The following is a 21,141-nucleotide window of genomic DNA, read 5'->3' as shown; positions in this document are numbered from 1 at the left end:
ATCATTTGGCTGTACGGAAGATTTTTGAGTAGGCTAGGCTGATGAAAACTGAGTCGATGTAAAAGATTGTTTCGATCTGTTTCCTTGCGATAAATATTAGTCTCATATCTACCTGCTTTCACATGTATAGCTACATCTAGGAAGTGAATTGTTGTTGTGGAACTTTCATAGGTAAATTGTATCCGTGGATCAATCGTGTTGAGGTATACAAAAAATGGTTGTCATTTTTCTGATGTCCCTGTCCATATGCCAAATATGTCATCTATATACCTTGTCCATAATTTTATATTATCCTTCCATTGTAACTGCGATAAGACATGTTCTTTCTCGAATTTATACATAAAACAATTCGCATAAGAAGGGGCCATAGTGGCCCCCATCAATGTCACCGATGTCTGGAGAAAAAATGTGTTCTTATTTTGGAAATAAGAGTTCTGTGAGATAAATTCAAGTAACACAAGGATGAATTCTTTTACTGCTCTCATCTCGTCTTCATTTATTAGAAACCATTCAATGGCTTCTTGTGCCATGTCATGGGGAATGGATGTATAAAGACTCTTGACATCAATCGTGAACATAATCAAACTCTCTGTGTAGCCAATTTCTCTCAAGCGTTTCAGAAAATGTGTGGTGTGTTTAGTATAGGTACATGTCCTCTGTACTAAAGGTTGAAGAAAAAAGTCTATATATTGGCCAAGTGGCTGTAACAGACTGTCTATGCCCGATACTATGGGTCTACCTGGTGGTAATGTAGGGTGTTTATGTATCTTTGGGAGAGTGTAAAAAAATTGTATCTGAGGATGTTTATTTAGCAAAAAGGCTTTTGTCTAATCGTTAATCCATTCAAGTTCTTCTGTCTTATCTAATATCTTTTCCAGGTTCAGCATGATTTCCATTGTTGGGTCCCCATCTAGTCTTGCATAAGTGTTGGTGTTGTTAAGTTGTCTTTCACACTCATTGTTGTAGTCTGTGCCATTCATGATAAATAAGGCACCCCCTTTGTCTGCCGGTCTTATAGTGATCCCCTCATCTCCAAAAAGATCTTTCAGTATGTCAAACTCGTTAGGTTTCAAGTTGCTGTATCTTGGATGTTTGTAGGATATCCGTTTAAGGTCATTCAGAGTTTGCCGACCGATTGAAGGAATATTTATGGGTGGCATACAGTTGCTCTTCTTCCGGAATTCCTGTAAAGTTTCTTCATTGCAATCTTTATTGGTTGCAGGTTTTAATTCTTCAAAGAAAACTTTTAATTTAAGTTTCCTCACTAGTTTGAAGAGATCTATTTTGGTCTTAAAAAGGGTTGTACTATATGTTGGCACAAAATGTAAGCCCTTCTGTAGCACTGCCATTTCTGTTCTATTAAGTATTCTGGATGATAAATTTATCACTAAGTTTTCTTCTGTTGTTGGCGTGCTGCTCTGGTTTCCACTCTTGTTTCGCCTCTTCCCTCGCCTTGTCTTCTTTCTTCTCTGGTTCATCGTAAAAAAGGTTGTGCTGATGTTGTGGCTTTTGCTTTTATGGGAAGGCTTTCTCCCTGTATTGTCGTAGTAGGCCCTTCTTCTTGCAATCTAATTCTGCCATCTCTATCCTCCGAATCAGCACTAGAGGAGTTGTCTGTGCTCCCTCTGTTAGTCTTCGTCTTTGATGATACCATATATTTGTCCATCCACGTGTAGACCTCCCCATTCAAGTAGTCATATGTGTCCCGACGGAATTTCCTCACTTTCTTTCCTTCTATCTCTGTTCTGTATGACTCCAACTTCAAGTTAACATCCTTAACTATCTCTTCCAGCTCTTCTCTGCCTAATGTAGTGCTGAGTTCCCTCTCAATCTCCTTTATCTCTGCATTCAAAGTAGTTACATATTTAGCTAATTCTTGTATCATCAGTAGGATTAGGTCCAAGGAGCATTTATTTAAAATAGCCTCCCATTTCCGGATGAATTCATTATTATCTTTACAAAGTGTTGGTCTTAGGTTAATCCTTAGGCCACGTGGGATCCTTTGGTTTTTAAAGTACCGTCCCAGTGTTACCGCATGTCATTTACGGTGAATCTCTTTATGAATTAGGTGTTCTAATTGCTTGATTCTTTTTGTAGGATCAGTAATGTTGTCCTTTTTACAGGCACCACTGTGATGAAGCACACAGCAAATGGAGAATTTCGAGTACTCATTAGTGCACGATTACAATCTTATTATTCAGCACAAACTGCAGAATTATTGGCGTTGATACTCATGCTCGAGAATCAGACAGACCAGGAAGTAACTGTGTACAGTGACTCTGCCTATGTGACATTGACAGTGCACGCAGCTTTACTGTGCTGGAAAAGGAGGGACTACCTCAGAGCGGACGGCACGCCAGTGCAGCACGCAGCCTTATTCGATAGGCTCATTAAGGCACTACAATTCCCAGTGGGCGCAGCAGTCGTGAAATGCACCGCCCACATGAAAGGGACAGATTTTATCTCACGAGGAAATCAAGCAGCAGACACGTAAGACAAACATGTGGCACCCAAAGACGAAATAATAATGAATGTAGAAATAACTGATGAGCATGAGAGAATGATTGTTGCACGAAGTGAACCTGAAGGTTATAGTAATATGGAGAAAACCCAGTTAAGGGAGCTCCAAGGGGAGGCACCACAGGAGGAGAAAACCCTTTGGAAGCGGCAAGGGTGTTCTTTAAACACCTCCCAGAGCTTGTGGCGACAAGACAGCACTGGTAAACCGGTGATGCCTTTAGCCCTTTTGAAAATAGCACTGGAACAGTTACACAATCCAGCACACATGACAAAAGAGAATCTAGCAACTACAATTGCCAAAGACTGGTTTATACCAAACTTGGCAGAGCATGTCACATTTTTTATGGTGAACTGTATAATCTGCCAACAGTTCACGGCTGAGCATACACTATGTGTAATGAGAGGAGTCATCCCAAGACCCAATGGACCTTTCAGCACTTGCATGTCGATTATGTTGATATGATTCAAGTATGTAACGGGTACAGGTATCTAATTGTTGTGGTGTGTCCATTCTCTAGATGGATAGAAGGAGGTCCATGTACACACCCAGGGCCTCATTAAGAGAAAGGTGGTAGAGGGTTAACGGCGCCGGTAGAGCTGCCGGCGCTGTTAACCCTTTACCGCCTCATTACGAGGTCTGCTTGCGGGACCCGCTAAGGACATCTGGGAAAACCAGGCATCCTTAGCTGGTCCCGCGAGCAGACCAGGATGCTAACAACGGGCCCGTTATTAACGGGCCCGTTGTTAGCATCCTCCCCATTCCCATTGACCCCCATGGGGGCTCAAATGGGAATGGGATGTACTGGGTCCGGGTTCCTGGAAAGGGGAAATACCGGGCCCTCCAAAGTCAGAATGGCCGGGTATTTCCCCATTCAAGGAACCCGGACCCGGTACCCGGTATGGGGGTAGCCATGCGACTAAAAGCAGCATGGCTACCTTCATGCTCATAATGAGGCCCCCAGACTCTACCTGTGCGGCCAAAAGTCTGTTAAGGGAGGTATTTCCCAGATGGGGAGTATGTGAGGTCATGAGGTCAGATAATGGTCCTCACTTTGTTAATGCAGTATTTGAACAGATTACCTTGTTGCTTGGTATAAAGCAAAAGTTTTCTTCGGCGTATCATCCTCAAGGAAATGGGTTATGCGAGAAGCTCAATGGCTTGTTAAAGGAAAGGATAGCCAAGTTGAAGCTTACTCTAAAGAAGGGATGGCTACACTGCCCTCCACTGACACTGTATGCGCTCAGAAACCAGCCTGGTTCTGACCACCATCTCACGCTGCATGAAATCATGACCGCAGAAGGATGCACACGCCATTGACACCACGAGATAGAGCTAGGTGTGATGCTCAGCCAACAGGGAAAGGGTTAAGATCAGAAATGAAAAATTACTTCAATTGCATGACACCTTGTCTTACTGTAATTTCAGGACAGCTTGAGCAACGACAAAAAGGGTGCAGGGCAGCACAGAACACAGAAGGAGATACTACAACAGACCAAGTTCAGGGTTTGCGTGTTCCACAACTGTTCTCTGGGGACATGGTCCTGGTGAGAAACCACAGGAGAAAAAAGTGGACAAGCCAAGGATCAACAGTCCTTTCAGAGTGGAGGCTGTCACGCCCTCTGCAGTCAAGTTACAGGGAAGAAGAGCTTGGATCGTCTTGGGTGACATCAAGCCATACAACGGAGAAGACCCTCTGCCCTCACCCCAACGTGAAGAGACTACAGACAACGGGGAAGAACCACAGCACATGCAGACGAGATCCATGACAGGGAAGAAGGATGCATGACCAGCAAAGCAAAGGCAAATAACTTTTGAGCAAAGTTGTGGCTTAATTTTGGACATTTCCTCTGAGCAAAAAAGGGGATAAGGACATACACACAGATACTCTGTGCATCCGAGTTGCAGGGTGAAGAAGAAAATTACACGTATAAACCACAACATAGTCTGTTGACTTTGAACATTGGACTGAGCCTTGATAAGAAAAGGATATGCCAAATTTTGATCGAGGACACATACATTGGAAGAAAATACAGTATCCAGACTGTTTCAACACAGAGGGCCTCATTCCGAGTAGGGTGGTAAGGGATATAGGGCACCGGTAAGGAGACCAGTGCCGGTAATCCCTTACCGCCCCACTACGAGGTCCCTTAGCGGGTCCCTCCTTTAACGCCTGGTCTGACCAAGCGTTATGGACGGGACCCGTTAAGGGACTTCAGAGCTAATAACGGTACTGCAATTTGCGGTACTGTTATTAGCGCCTTCCCCTATGAGGGCTCAATGGGAATGGGGAATGGCTTTTTCAATGAGGACTTACCAGTCCTGCAAAGGTCGGACTACACCGGTAAGTCCCCATTGAACCATACCGGGGCCGGTACCGTTATTGGAGGCAGTCATGGCGCAAATAGCGCCATGACTACCACCAATCTCGAAATGAGGCCCAGAGACTTTATTCGGACTCGCTTATTGTGTCGCACAGTAGTGACATCACTAAAGACGTCTTGATCTATTTCGTGTTAGTATTGAGATCATACCCATCATTAGTGGGAAGGCTCACTAACATGACCGAATTTCTTCAAGATCCTGAAAACGAAAAGACAATAAGGAGGCTGCTCACTGTGAATGCCGAGCAGTTCCTTTTGCTTCTGGAATACAGGGAGGACAAGCCAAATGTCCCTGTCACCAGAAGATAGCAGATTAGCAAGCAATGTATTTTTCCGCCTGATTGAGGACTTTCTAGAGCTTGTGGGGAGACCTGCCAGTGTTGACATCCTCACTTTCATCAGAGACCCATCGAACTCTAGACAGATGAGCATGCTCCTGCATGGTATTGTGATGCAGGCCAAACTTTCTAATCATCATCAGAATTTTCGGAGAAGATTGTAAACTATCCGACGAGGCACAGATCGTGAAAGTGTCACCAGAGACTTCACTCTTGTTTATGCTGACAAGGACACAACATGTCTTCTGGAGTGAAACAGATAAGAGGCATTAACTGGGAGCTTGTTTATTTTGAACATGCACATTAAAGACTTGTGGAACGTACTACCATATTTGGCATTTTCGCATTTTCGTCTACAGAAAAGTGACCGGTTTCCAGAGACAAGAGACAATCTATTATTCAGGCAAAGAAGGACAATTGTTCCAGTATCTGCAACCTACGAGCAGAGACAGCAGAATCCAGACATAACGACGTTACCTAGAATGTATTAAAGAGTTAGTTTTATTTCCTTAGATGCTCAAGATGGGCTACCAAAATAGTAATCTTGTCATCCCTCAGGAGGGGATGTGCTCGTATTGTCCCAGAACTAAGTGTGTTAGGTTAAGCTATAGAGGAATCATGTACCAATTCATTGAATTCATCATTGTTTTACTGTCACTGACGATTCAAACTGCATTTTTTTATTGGTGCAGAAAGTGTTCTGATTCCGGTGCACCCACCTAATGATGTACGCATGAAACCCATGAAGACACCCAGACCTTACATAGTCATTCCAGTCCCTAGAAGGTCTGACAGAGGAATGAGTGAATTTAAGATGGATGTTATTAGCAATAATTCACAGACACTTTTGCTAACAAGCAAGTTGAAAATCCAGAGACAGGGTCGGCAGGGCAAGCATGAGAAAAGGTTAATGAAAGACACAAACATGCAAACGATGAGTGCACATACACTAGGTCTAGTGTCAATAACTGCAGAACCACAGTCCAAAGAATGGGAGAAGTTTGGACAACCTAGGATGAGAAGCTCCAAACCAAGAGAAGTCAAAAGGCAAATAGAAAAAAAAATATGAACTTTTAAAGAGACAAGAGGAGTTGGAGAATAAACAAACAGAGACAGCATTGACAAGCACCCCCAATCCAGCAATCAAAGGGGCAAGTACAAGTCCTACAAAACTGTCACGTGCAGAGATGATAGCAGAATCAATATGACCATTCATAGCCAGAGCCAGGAAAAGACAGGAGGACAAGGAAATAATTACCAGACTTTCTCCTACTCAAATGGTGCAGATGAAAATGCCTGGACCATGGATGGAGATACCTGAGAATCCTCCAGCGAGAAGAAGCTATATGGATGCTATTAAGGATGTGATGATAGCAAACTACATGAAAACCTTGAGGATCAGGAGAAGCACACAAGAAGACAACAACACCTTAAACTACTACCTGGACAGCACAGCACACTTGGGAAATAACATATGCTACCAACATATGAAAGAAGTTGGAAGACGACCCTCAGAGGAAGAATGCTTTGTTTGTGCACTCTTACCATACTGCATGGGCAAGTCGAATATCTTCGTAGCTGTGGAAATTGATGTCCAGACAGCCCAATGTCTATCACACATAGCAATGTGCAAGACCAGAGGCCAGTTCATGGGAAATGATGCTTCACTGAAATGGGCAACTGAAGCAACTGATCCAAACAAAGACGATTATGTCCAGGTCATAAAGACAAGAAACCAAGGGAAAACAAAGAACATTGTGATTAGATATGAGAAGCCTGGAGTTAAAGGAGCAGAGATCAAAAGAGAGACAAACCAAAGACTGAACGTTCAAAGAAAAACTCCAGAAGAAGCTCAGAGATGGAAGAACAGAGGCCAAATGCAAATCTGGGGAACAGTGCTTTCACCAGACGGATGGGAGAAAGGAGTAGTGATCTGCAGAGCATGGATGGTCATCGGTCGTTACCAGTGTACCATTGACATACTACAAAATGGATGCAAGCCATTATGGCCGAGTCTTGCAAGACTGCTAGCATGGGTCGAGGACAGAGGAGGACCCTTGCAGATAGTGCCATTGGAGAGTCCAAAATTCTGCTTCAGGAATAATGGCACAAGGAAAATGGGAGAGAATCAGAACTGTGGACGAGTTTTTGATACTCCAGGAATGATACATGGAACAGCAGTAATCATGTATAATTATTGCATGTGTGGATCCAAAGCATACATCAGACTGCCTAAAAATTGGGGAGGTATATGCACATTGGTGAATGTTCATGTTCCAGCATTGGTGATTCCAAAAAGTGATCTGAATATTGACAGTTTCCCAAAAGCAGATGCTCACCTGAGGAAGAAGAGATCTGTGGAACTGATGTACTGATGTACCGAATAAAGAGAGAGAATTACTTTTCTGCCAAACCAGAAGAAGCTTTTCATGCAATTCCATATGAACACAGGATCACAATTCTGATGCCAAGAGTTCACATTGGAGTAAATACTAAATGGTAACAGAAAACCAGATGGGAGTTACTGCAGACCATTTGCACGACCATAAAATGATTCAATGCAATCAAGAAGAGTTAAGGGTGATTCAACTAATGACTCTCCAGAACAGATATGTCCCTGACATGATCACAGCTATAGATGGAGGTGTTTGTGCAAAACTTGGAGAATCATGTTGCACATTCATACCCTTGCACGATGATAAGAATGGAACTTTAACAGAAGCTATAGACATGCTGACCAAACTACAGAATCAAATGATTGACGAAGTTGACGAAGTTGAAGACGACAGTTGGTTCGGATCACTATTTTCATGGGTTGCACCATGGATGGCAGATGCATTCAAATTCCTAGGAGCCCCGCTAGTGATGATATTGCTTAGATTCTGTGTTATCAAGCTAATAATATCTCAGTGCCAGAAAATTACAAAAAAGTTCATAGGGATGAAGATCATGATTGATGTCGAGTCGGGATGGAAGCCTATGGACCTGACTGATGAAGAAATAAAATACTTTGTGAAAGCCAGCATTTATGCACCAGACGGACCAAAGTTTCGATATCCAAGGAAACATAGAAATTATGAGGGAAGATGGATCTATTGTAGACCAAGTTGACACTGTCAACTAATGACTTGGAACAAAGATGAGCACGTAAGAACAGCAGGAAGCTTGAAGGGAGTAATAAAGATATGGACCACAAAGAGATATTTCTTCAGACCTCTATGTGTGGATCCAGAGGATGAAGTAAAAGTGAATCCAGAGGATGAATCAAAGGTGGATACAAAGGAAGAAGTGAAAGTGGTCGATAAATCGCCCAGAAGGGGGAGTGTAGAGGAGGTGCCAAGCTCGATTCACACTCCAACCACCCATTTTGAAGTACCAGGAACGTTCACGCCAAAATATGTGACGTATGATGAGCAAATAAACCAGCAGAGAACCGCAGTTGGGCTCTGTCCAGTACCTATCAGAAGAACAGCACCTGTTGAAGTACTGACACCTATGAAAACCTGGACAGTAAGGTACCCATTGAGAAAACCATATGAACACATGAGACAGAATGACGATTGTCAGAATACAATACCTGAAGAAGCTAAAAAGATACTAAAGGAAGACAAATGGAGATGTCATAAGAACCCAGACTAACTCACATATAGAAGATATGATGTCCTGTGAATGATGAAAAGAGACGAAACAACATGGATAAGTGACATCCTGAGCCTAAAGTGAAATAATTGATGTCAAGATGTCAGAAATTATGCCATATGCACGATGAAGATATTCAGTTAGTTTAAACGTGTACATATGCAAAGTAACCGCAAGAAGCACAGAAATCGTGAGGCTTGCTATGCTTAGTAGTAAGATAGATTGCGGTAGCGCCACCTATACATATATCTACCTCAAGTAGCACTTTATATAAATATACTTCCACTATGCACAAGAGCAGAATCAACCAAAGGTTACTAAAGGTCTCAAGAGGAGAGTTTTGCAGCAAACAAATCAAGAATTTAAGATGGAGAGAAACTCAGACAAAGGTAATCATGCCAAGAAGCCAAGGTCATGTCGGCTGAAATAGACCAAGAGTGAATACAATTAAGCGAAAGAACAACAGAGTATCCTGTTCAGAAAAGTCAAGATAAGCCAAAGATGGCAGACGACTGGCATAATTGTATCGAATACACAAAATTGCATTAGGAATAAGACAATTTCACGGTGTCGGAATCACGTGACCAGACCATCAGGAAGGGATGAAACTTTCACACCTACGCATGGCCCTTTGCCATACACAGACGCCTTAACTTTCCCAGACCAAGAAGCAGACTCAAGGCCGACCACAAAGAAATAATTGACACATGACCACTGAAGTGATGATTGGTTGTAGCAATAATTGGAAGGAAATTGGGGGTGCCGACGAACTCCCTGCACCTGGCCGGCTATTCTGCATGCTGCTAAGCAAGTGGAAAAGTATGAGTGGGGTTGATGCCAATCCAATCATTGTGGACCATGTAATCTAGGGTCCTATAGTTAGTAGAACCAATGAGACGTCGTACTTTTAGTGACGTTAACAGTAGCCTTTTCAAGGAAGGGCTTAGTTGCCCCAACCTACATTGTTTATCCAATTCCCTCTCCCTGTTACTATATACAGATAAAGTGCCTATATTAAAGTTACCTTCCTAGAACCAATCAAGTTGCATGCTAAGTTTTGAGAGTTACATGTCAGTGGTGATGAGTCTTTGGTATAAATACTATGTTTTTTCTGAAATTAATTGGAGTTGAAGCGAGAAGGAAGATCGAGCAATTGCTGATATTCATGAACTCCCTGTTTTTTGTACTTGTCATTAAACGGAATCCCTTTGCCAAACCTTTGAGTTGTCATTATTGATTTGGTGCAAGAATACAAATCTGCATCCCCATCCATCTCAAGGGTGCTGCTACTCATCTTAAAATGCTGTTTGGAAACCCCCAGTCCTATGGGCCGGCTGGGGTCCATTGAGCAAAGAACTATAGTCAATTTCTTTGACACTAATAGAAATTGTTAATTTTCTGATTCAAATTCCTCTATGTTGCTACAATTTCTTCTGGCCCGTATAATTCTCCTCTTGGTATATTCTTTACGTTATTACTGAGATGACAACTTTCTTTTTGCATGGAGAATTTATTTGGCTTCTGTAGGTTTTCTGTAGGTCCTTGTTTGTATTTGACCACTGTTAATGCAGATAACTAGATCGAAGAAGATAATACTATTATAGTTAGACCGGTATGTTATTTCTAGACCAAATTTTCTTGAATTGATGAAAGATACAAAGTCAATTAGTTCAATTTCTGTACACTGCCAAATTAGCAGAATATCATCAATATATCTCATTTATTAAACAATGTTGTTTGTGCGTGTTGGATTTGAGAAGACATGCCTGGTTTTAAATTCTCCCATGTATAGATTTGCAAGTGAACACGCAACAAAAGCACATATTGTGTCCCCTTAGTTTGGCTGTAAATGTCATCATTAAAGATACATATTTTGTTATGCAACATAATTTCTAAAATGTCTTCTAACATCTGGACATGAAAATAGTATGAAGCTGATTTGTCTTTGAAGACAAAATCTAAGGTTCAAAGAGCCAGGTGATGGTTAATGGACATGGATAGGTGTTTGACATCCATGGTCACCAGTAAAAGGTCTTTATGCCATGTCATGTTATTGAGTATTTCGAGGACATGCATTGTGTCACATATATATGTCAAATTTGAACACTTTTGTTTGAAGTATTACATCAATGTATTTGGAAAGGTTTTCAGTGCCCCAACCGATCCCACCTACAATTGGTCGCACTTCTGGTAATTTTTCACATTTTTTGTGTACTTTGAGTAGAAAGTATATAGTTGGTATTGTGGGGTGATCCGGCATGAGAAAGGATTTTTCCTCATCTGTTAAAAGTCCTTTTCTATGCCAGGTAAGAATAGGATTCTTAATCTGAGTGATAATTTGAGGTATTATGGCCTTACTAACATTTGTGTAGCAGTTAGTTGTCAGGAGATGTTCATTGACTATTGCAATACAATCATTCTTATTCAGAATAACAGTGTTACCACCCGTGTCCATTTCTTTTATTATGATGTAATCAAAACTAGACAACTGTGCTAGTGCTTTGATTTCCAAGGGACTAAAATTGTTGATTCTTCTAGTTCTGGTTTTGTGTCTTGAATTCATAATACTATCAGTATCTCTAGTGACCAATTAGCAAAAGGTTTTTGTTATCAAATTCTCATTCGCCGTCTGGGGCCAAATTTGGGGTTGTTTTTTAGTTGGAAAGGAGAGGTTTGTTGCTCCCGGCTATCTTGCTTGTAGTTTGTGAAATAAATATTTTTGACACTTTGGTTAGTACGAATTAATTCGTTTATTGTTCGTTGTTTTTCTGGGTGATTTTATCCTAAGTACATGTGTTTATGAGAAACACTATTTGGAACTTGACGAGCAAGTTTAGGTCAGCCGACACGTGTTTCGACCTTACGGTCGTTCTCAAGGCTGAATAATATTCAATTAGTGACAAGGTAGTGACATATTACATTATTTTCAGCAGTGGTGTTTAAGGTGATGTGCAAACATAGTGGTAGGTAGTGACATGACATCAAAACACATTGATGTGTCGATATAAAGGAAGTTTGGAAAATGGAAGAAAAGGAGGGAGGAAGAGACGAGAGAAGTAAGTAGCTGGTTAAAATTGTGCTAATGGTAAAATAGATTGAGGTAAATGCCTCTTACCCAGTTGCGATTTGCTGTGTGCCCTCAGTGGGGTTCTGTAATATAAACTGTCCTTTACAGCAGTCCTGGCTCCTGTTGGGCCCTGGGGGAGAAAGGATATGGGGGGGAGGGTAAGTTGGAACTTCCAAAATGATCCCCCCAAGGTGCGTCAATGGTCCCATTTGTCTAGTTTAAGAATTGTTGGCTGTGGTCATTGCACATGAACACGGTGGAAAACATCAAGGGCTTTTCTTGAATAGCCTTTGTGTGTTCCCACCTGTTGTGCGTGTTGGCGGTGGTAATAGCAGTATCATCTAAATATGTAACTTTAAATGGTTGGCCCCAGGCAGTGATTGGCTGGGGTTGTTGAAATAGATGGTCCGGGATGTACATCAGGGGCTCTTTTGAAGTGCTCCTGTGTGTACCCAGCCATATAGAGCATTGGATTACATTTCCTAGTGTTGGAAAGTGAGAAAGGAAAATCATTGAAATAAGCGCTATTTGCTAACCGATGCCCATGGGTGGGCAAGGAAGCTTGCTGTCCCTGGGATGGGCTGGGAGGCTTACCTGTATGCTCTGTCTGGCGTCCCAGGCGGTGCTCTGCTGCTTCTGCACACCGCGCTGGGTGCCACCATTAAGAGCTATTCGATTTCTGTTGACTCACGTTAGTCTCGGGCCGCGCATGCGCAATGGTATAGTGTCTTAGCGCTAGTCCCGGCGCATGCGCGTCGTAGTGCGCGACTTGCGCATGCGCCGCGGATCAGCGAAAGACACTCCCCGGGTAAATGCTTGTGACTTGGAAGGAGGATCGGGGGTGGGTGGTCCTAGCCAATGGCTGCGAGGCAGAAAGGGATCTAAGGGGAACCTGAGTTAATGATGCGGTTATGTGTTAAGTAGTCTGCGGGGGTCAAGGGAGTACGATGGTTGAGTCCATATATGGGGTGTTATCCTTGGGTGAAGTGAGTCAGTGAGACATGGGTGCGTGTATGTGGCATCACTTGCATCATGCCCATAATAGGGTTAATTTAGAATAAAAGGTGTGTGTGGCATGGTCTCTAGTTGGGCTGTGTTATACCCAAACCTGAGGTCACGAATCCCTGTGGGGGTTGAGGAATAGGAGGAAAGGTAGAAAAAATGTAGAAAAAAGAGGAGGAAGAAGTTTACAGGAAGACATTTAAATCATGGTCTTTATTAAGGCCATTTTTCACACATCTGAAATGACAAATTAAACGTGCTTCCTCTTGTCTCAGTTTTCGGATTCTGTCTCCTCCTCTTGGGCCCAGCCGGACCGTCTTTAGTCCGATGAACCTTATGTCACTCTTGTTTTCCATTTGGTGGTTCCTCTGCCAGTGGTTTGCCAATGGCAGTTTGGGGTCTTGTGAATGTATGCTGTTCATGTGCTCTCTAATCCTGAAGCGTGTTTCACGGATGGTGCTGCCTATGTATATTTTATTGCAAACACAGATAATTGCATATATTACAAATTTGCTTCTACAGTTAATGTGCTCAGTGATGTTGAAGATTGGGCAGCCTGAGAATTTGGCACATTTGGTCTGTGTTGCATACTTGCACATTGAGCATGTCCCGCATTTCGTGAAACCAACTGGTGTCATTTTACTGAGCCAGTCCTGTGCCATGATATGTTTGTCTACAAGAAAGGAGGGGCTCAGTAAGGTCCTTAGGGTTGGTGCTCTGCTGTATGACATGCTGAGATATGTTTCTAGTTGCGGCTTGATATGTTCGTCCATGAGGAGTAGTCCCCAATGTTTCCTCAAAATTTTTTGTAATGCATAACTGTCTTTGTTATATCTCGTTACGAATCTGATTGTTGGATTGTCATCATGTCTTCTTGGTTTGGGTGAGAGCAATGTTGATCTTTCTAGTTGGCAGGCTTGTTTTCTTGCTTCTGCCAGGTTCACATGGGAATAGCCCCGACTACTGAATCTTTGATCCAGCAGGTTGCATTCTTCTATGAACGATTTATCTGTGTTGCAGTTCCTTCTTGCCCGAATGTATTCTCCTTTCGGAATGTTGCGAATGACACTTTTTCTGTGGCAACTTTGTGCATGCAGGGTGGAATTTACTTCCGTTGGTTTGCGGTAAGTTCTGGTAATGATTTTGTTCTCTTTTATTTCAATCTTGAGGTCCAGGAAGTCAATTTGAACATTGCTGATGTGGCTGGTTAGTTCTATACCAAAGTCATTGGTATTGAGATAGCCCATATATTCATTAAGTTCATCTTTAGTTCCCTTCCAAATTAAGATAATATCATCTATGAATCTGGCCCAATTGACAATGAGCCTGGTGAATTTGTCTTCTTTCATTGCATGTTTGAGTTCATAGGAGTGCATAAAGCAGTTTGCTAGCGCAGGAGCATAGCTGGCTCCCATTGCGATCCCTTTGGTCTGCTTGAAATATTCTCCTGGACCTCAAGATTGAAATAAAAGAGAACAAAATCATTACCAGAACTTACCGCAAACCAACGGAAGTAAATTCCACCCTGCATGCACAAAGTTGCCACAGAAAAAGTGTCATTCGCAACATTCCGAAAGGAGAATACATTCGGGCAAGAAGGAACTGCAACACAGATAAATCGTTCATAGAAGAATGCAACCTGCTGGATCAAAGATTCAGTAGTCGGGGCTATTCCCATGTGAACCTGGCAGAAGCAAGAAAACAAGCCTGCCAACTAGAAAGATCAACATTGCTCTCACCCAAACCCAGAAGACATGATGACAATCCAACAATCAGATTCGTAATGAGATATAACAAAGACAGTTATGCATTACAAAAAATGTTGAGGAAACATTGGGGACTACTCCTCATGGACGAACATATCAAGCCGCAACTAGAAACATATCCCAGCATGTCATACAGCAGAGCACCAACCCTAAGGACCTTACTGAGCCCCTCCTTTCTTGTAGACAAACATATCATGGCACAGGACTGGCTCAGTAAAATGACACCAGTTGGTTTCACGAAATGCGGGACATGCTCAATGTGCAAGTATGCAACACAGACCAAATGTGCCAAATTCTCAGGCTGCCCAATCTTCAACATCACTGAGCACATTAACTGTAGAAGCAAATTTGTAATATATGCAATTATCTGTGTTTGCAATAAAATATACATAGGCAGCACCATCCGTGAAACACGCTTCAGGATTAGAGAGCACATGAACAGCATACATTCACAAGACCCCAAACTGCCATTGGCAAACCACTGGCAGAGGAACCACCAAATGGAAAACAAGAGTGACATAAGGTTCATCGGACTAAAGACGGTCCGGCTGGGCCCAAGAGGAGGAGACAGAATCCGAAAACTGAGACAAGAGGAAGCACGTTTAATTTGTCATTTCAGATGTGTGAAAAATGGCCTTAATAAAGACCATGATTTAAATGTCTTCCTGTAAACTTCTTCCTCCTCTTTTTTCTACATTTTTTCTACCTTTCCTCCTATTCCTCAACCCCCACAGGGATTCGTGACCTCAGGTTTGGGTATAACATGGCCCAACTAGAGACCATGCCACACACACCTTTTATTCTAAATTAACCCTATTATGGGCATGATGCAAGTGATGCCACATACACGCACCCATGTCTCACTGACTCACTTCACCCAAGGATAACACCCCATATATGGACTCAACCATCGTACTCCCTTGACCCCCGCAGACTACTTAACACATAACCGCATCATTAACTCAGGTTCCCCTTAGATCCCTTTCTGCCTCGCAGCCATTGGCTAGGACCACCCACCCCCGATCCTCCTTCCAAGTCACAAGCATTTACCCGGGGAGTGTCTTTCGCTGATCCGCGGCGCATGCGCAAGTCGCGCACTACGACGCGCATGCGCCGGGACTAGCGCTAAGACACTATACCATTGCGCATGCGCGGCCCGAGACTAACGTGAGTCAACAGAAATCGAATAGCTCTTAATGGCGGCACCCAGCGCGGTGTGCAGAAGCAGCAGAGCACCGCCTGGGACGCCAGACAGAGCATACAGGTAAGCCTCCCAGCCCATCCTAGGGACAGCAAGCTTCCTTGCCCACCCATGGGCATCGGTTAGCAAATAGCGCTTATTTCAATGATTTTCCTTTCTCACTTTCCAACACTAGGAAATGTAATCCAATGCTCTATATGGCTGGGTACACACAGGAGCACTTCAAAAGAGCCCCTGATGTACATCCCGGACCATCTATTTCAACAACCCCAGCCAATCACTGCCTGGGGCCAACCATTTAAAGTTACATATTTAGATGATACTGCTATTACCACCGCCAACACGCACAACAGGTGGGAACACACAAAGGCTATTCAAGAAAAGCCCTTGATGTTTTCCACCGTGTTCATGTGCAATGACCACAGCCAACAATTCTTAAACTAGACAAATGGGACCATTGACGCACCTTGGGGGGATCATTTTGGAAGTTCCAACTTACCCTCCCCCCCATATCCTTTCTCCCCCAGGGCCCAACAGGAGCCAGGACTGCAGTAAAGGACAGTTTATATTACAGAACCCCACTGAGGGCACACAGCAAATCGCAACTGGGTAAGAGGCATTTACCTCAATCTATTTTACCATTAGCACAATTTTAACCAGCTACTTACTTCTCTCGTCTCTTCCTCCCTCCTTTTCTTCCATTTTCCAAACTTCCTTTATATCGACACATCAATGTGTTTTGATGTCATGTCACTACCTACCACTATGTTTGCACATCACCTTAAACACCACTGCTGAAAATAATGTAATATGTCACTACCTTGTCACTAATTGAATATTGTTCAGCCTTGAGAACGACCGTAAGGTCGAAACACGTGTCGGCTGACCTAAACTTGCTCATCAAGTTCCAAATAGTGTTTCTCATAAACACATGTACTTAGGATAAAATCACCCAGAAAAACAACGAACAATAAACAAATTAATTCGTACTAACCAAAGTGTCAAAAATATTTATTTCACAAACTACAAGCAAGATAGCCGTGAGCAACAAACCTCTCCTTTCCAACTTACCAAACTGGGGCTTAGGCTAAACCCCAAAACCGCTCCTGTGATCTTGCCCAAAATCACAATACATTTGGAGCTTAGCACTGACAGGTTCCACTCCTAGAGCCTAAAACCCACCTCATCTTCACACTAGGGAACCAGCCTATGCTCAAGCACCTGGAATTTTCCAATAATTGCAACAGGAAAATAAAACGAAGGAATGGCAGAATATATGATGTCAAGGAATGAGGACATCAGGGCACTCTTTGCCCCTCGAGGATCAACAGACAACGCATTTAGAGACAACAACCTACAAGAGGACCTCAAACAAAAATTTATGAGGCTTGAGAAACTATCAAAAAAGGAAATCAACAAATTCTGGGAAAAAACAACAATGCAGGAATACGCGGAACAGAAGAGAATACCGAGAGGCCTGAGGATCCTTATTTTCCCGGACTTTGACGACCCACTGGACTCAGATCTAGCAGATGAATGGGAACGGAACCTGATACTTGGATCAACAAGAATGATAGAATTACTAATAGAACACGCCAAAAGAAAACATGATAGGGTTGTGATTCAACTTGAAGAACTAAAGAAATAGAAGATTATGACGCTCCAAAAACTACCAAAGAGAAAAATTATAAAACTATGTATAGAATTCTGAAAACACACCAAGATGAAGTTAAAATGAGAAAACTCCACAAATTTTTCAGGGATGACAAAGACTATAGAGAAGACAGAGTCTTCACCTATCAACCTAAATACGACCAGAACCAACAACAACCTAAATCCAAAGAAAGCACCCCAAACAGCTCAGGGGCTAGCTCCGAAATTGACAGTGAACCAGATGAAACACCAGATCTGTGTGCGAAAACAACAGAGATACCACCAACCAAACGTAGTTTTTTAGATCAAATCAAACTACACAAGAAAGCAAGTCGTCTGAAACCACAACCCAAAAACAACAAAAAAACGGTATCCTTCGCAAAACCTTTGATAAATACAGGAACCCAACAAGAAGAAGCAGAGGAGGAAGAAGAGTCAGAAGACGCAAGACACCTGGAAGAAGAAATAGAGCAAAGACAGACCAGATCCCAGTCACAGAAAACTGTGGGACAGAAACAGAACAAAATCTAATCATGAACTTGTCCAATAGAGAATTCACAAATCCTGAAAAGAAAGTGCTCAACAAAGGACTTTCATTTTCACCATCCAGCAGGAACAACTTCGTAGACATACAAATTGATCTATTTAAATTTACAAGACGCCTTAAACTTAAGAAATTCTTTGCTACCAAGACATCGGTATACAAACCACCGGAAATAATACCTAAACCAAGCCCACTCACCATCGGGGATGTTGAAGACATTCATCTCCTCAGCACACTGGCTGAAAACGACAAAAGCAAGCAAGAATGCTTACAAGAACTGGGCATCCAGAATATAGCAATGACGATTCCGGAACTAAAAACCAAATCTAGATTCACGCCGCAACTCTATGCAGAAAATTATATTGACACTTTTCACCAAGCAGTAACCATGGATCTACACAAATTGGAAGACCAACGGACCCATGAAACAGAGACCAAGGGCAACCTAACCAAGGAAGAACAGACCATACTCAAAAATCTACGAGAGGAAACCAACATTATAATCAAGGAAGCTGATAAAGGTGGAAATATAGTAATAATGGACAAATCGGATTACATCAAAATGGCACTCAACCACCTGGAAACACCCGGTAATTATGTCAAATTGGAAAACAACCCACAGGCGAAAATTCTGAAAGAACATCAGGAACTACTAACTAATTACAAAACAATGGGGTTGATAACAGATGAGGAATACAACTACCTTAGGACAGACCACCCCATTATGCCAACCATCTATTTTCTGCCAAAGGTCCACAAAGCTTTCAACGCTATTCCAGAGGACAGACCAATCCTGAGTGGTATAGGAGGAATTACGGAGACATTAGCTAGATACATCAATAATGTTATACAACCACTGGTCACAAAAATACCGAGCAAAAATACTGAAATAAAAGAGAACAAAATCATTACCAGAACTTACCGCAAACCAACGGAAGTAAATTCCACCCTGCATGCACAAAGTTGCCACAGAAAAAGTGTCATTCGCAACATTCCGAAAGGAGAATACATTCGGGCAAGAAGGAACTGCAACACAGATAAATCGTTCATAGAAGAATGCAACCTGCTGGATCAAAGATTCAGTAGTCGGGGCTATTCCCATGTGAACCTGGCAGAAGCAAGAAAACAAGCCTGCCAACTAGAAAGATCAACATTGCTCTCACCCAAACCCAGAAGACATGATGACAATCCAACAATCAGATTCGTAACGAGATATAACAAAGACAGTTATGCATTACAAAAAATTTTGAGGAAACATTGGGGACTGCTCCTCATGGACGAACATATCAAGCCGCAACTAGAAACATATCCCAGCATGTCATACAGCAGAGCACCAACCCTAAGGACCTTACTGAGCCCCTCCTTTCTTGTAGACAAACATATCATGGCACAGGACTGGCTCAGTAAAATGACACCAGTTGGTTTCACGAAATGCGGGACATGCTCAATGTGCAAGTATGCAACACAGACCAAATGTGCCAAATTCTCAGGCTGCCCAATCTTCAACATCACTGAGCACATTAACTGTAGAAGCAAATTTGTAATATATGCAATTATCTGTGTTTGCAATAAAATATACATAGGCAGCACCATCCGTGAAACACGCTTCAGGATTAGAGAGCACATGAACAGCATACATTCACAAGACCCCAAACTGCCATTGGCAAACCACTGGCAGAGGAACCACCAAATGGAAAACAAGAGTGACATAAGGTTCATCGGACTAAAGACGGTCCGGCTGGGCCCAAGAGGAGGAGACAGAATCCGAAAACTGAGACAAGAGGAAGCACGTTTAATTTGTCATTTCAGATGTGTGAAAAATGGCCTTAATAAAGACCATGATTTAAATGTCTTCCTGTAAACTTCTTCCTCCTCTTTTTTCTACATTTTTTCTACCTTTCCTCCTATTCCTCAACCCCCACAGGGATTCGTGACCTCAGGTTTGGGTATAACACGGCCCAACTAGAGACCATGCCACACACACCTTTTATTCTAAATTAACCCTATTATGGGCATGATGCAAGTGATGCCACATACACGCACCCATGTCTCACTGACTCACTTCACCCAAGGATAACACCCCATATATGGACTCAACCATCGTACTCCCTTGACCCCCGCAGACTACTTAACACATAACCGCATCATTAACTCAGGTTCCCCTTAGATCCCTTTCTGCCTCGCAGCCATTGGCTAGGACCACCCACCCCCGATCCTCCTTCCAAGTCACAAGCATTACCCGGGGAGTGTCTTTCGCTGATCCGCGGCGCATGCGCAAGTCGCGCACTACGACGCGCATGCGCCGGGACTAGCGCTAAGACACTATACCATTGCGCATGCGCGGCCCGAGACTAACGTGAGTCAACAGAAATCGAATAGCTCTTAATGGCGGCACCCAGCACGGTGGGCAGAAGCAGCAGAGCACCGCCTGGGACGCCAGACAGAGCATACAGGTAAGCCTCCCAGCCCATCCCAGGGACAGCAAGCTTCCTTGCCCACCCATGGGCATCGGTTAGCAAATAGCGCTTATTTCAATGATTTTCCTTTCTCGCTTTCCAACACTAGGAAATGTAATCCAATGCTCTATATGGCTGGGTACACACAGGAGCACTTCAAAAGAGCCCCTGATGTACATCCCGGACCATCTATTTCAACAACCCCAGCCAATCACTGCCTGGGGCCAACCATTTAAAGTTACATATTTAGATGATACTGCTATTACCACCGCCAACACGCACAACAGGTGGGAACACACAAAGGCTATTCAAGAAAAGCCCTTGATGTTTTCCACCGTGTTCATGTGCAATGACCACAGCCAACAATTCTTAAACTAGACAAATGGGACCATTGACGCACCTTGGGGGGATCATTTTGGAAGTTCCAACTTACCCTCCCCCCCATATCCTTTCTCCCCCAGGGCCCAACAGGAGCCAGGACTGCCGTAAAGGACAGTTTATATTACAGAACCCCACTGAGGGCACACAGCAAATCGCAACTGGGTAAGAGGCATTTACCTCAATCTATTTTAC

The sequence above is a fragment of the Ambystoma mexicanum genome, chromosome 10 (genome assembly GCF_040938575.1).
Source record: "Ambystoma mexicanum isolate Mex_15411 chromosome 10, UKY_AmexF1_1, whole genome shotgun sequence".
NCBI classification, from domain to species: domain Eukaryota; kingdom Metazoa; phylum Chordata; class Amphibia; order Caudata; family Ambystomatidae; genus Ambystoma; species Ambystoma mexicanum.
Note: the sequence above shows the minus strand (reverse complement) of the source record.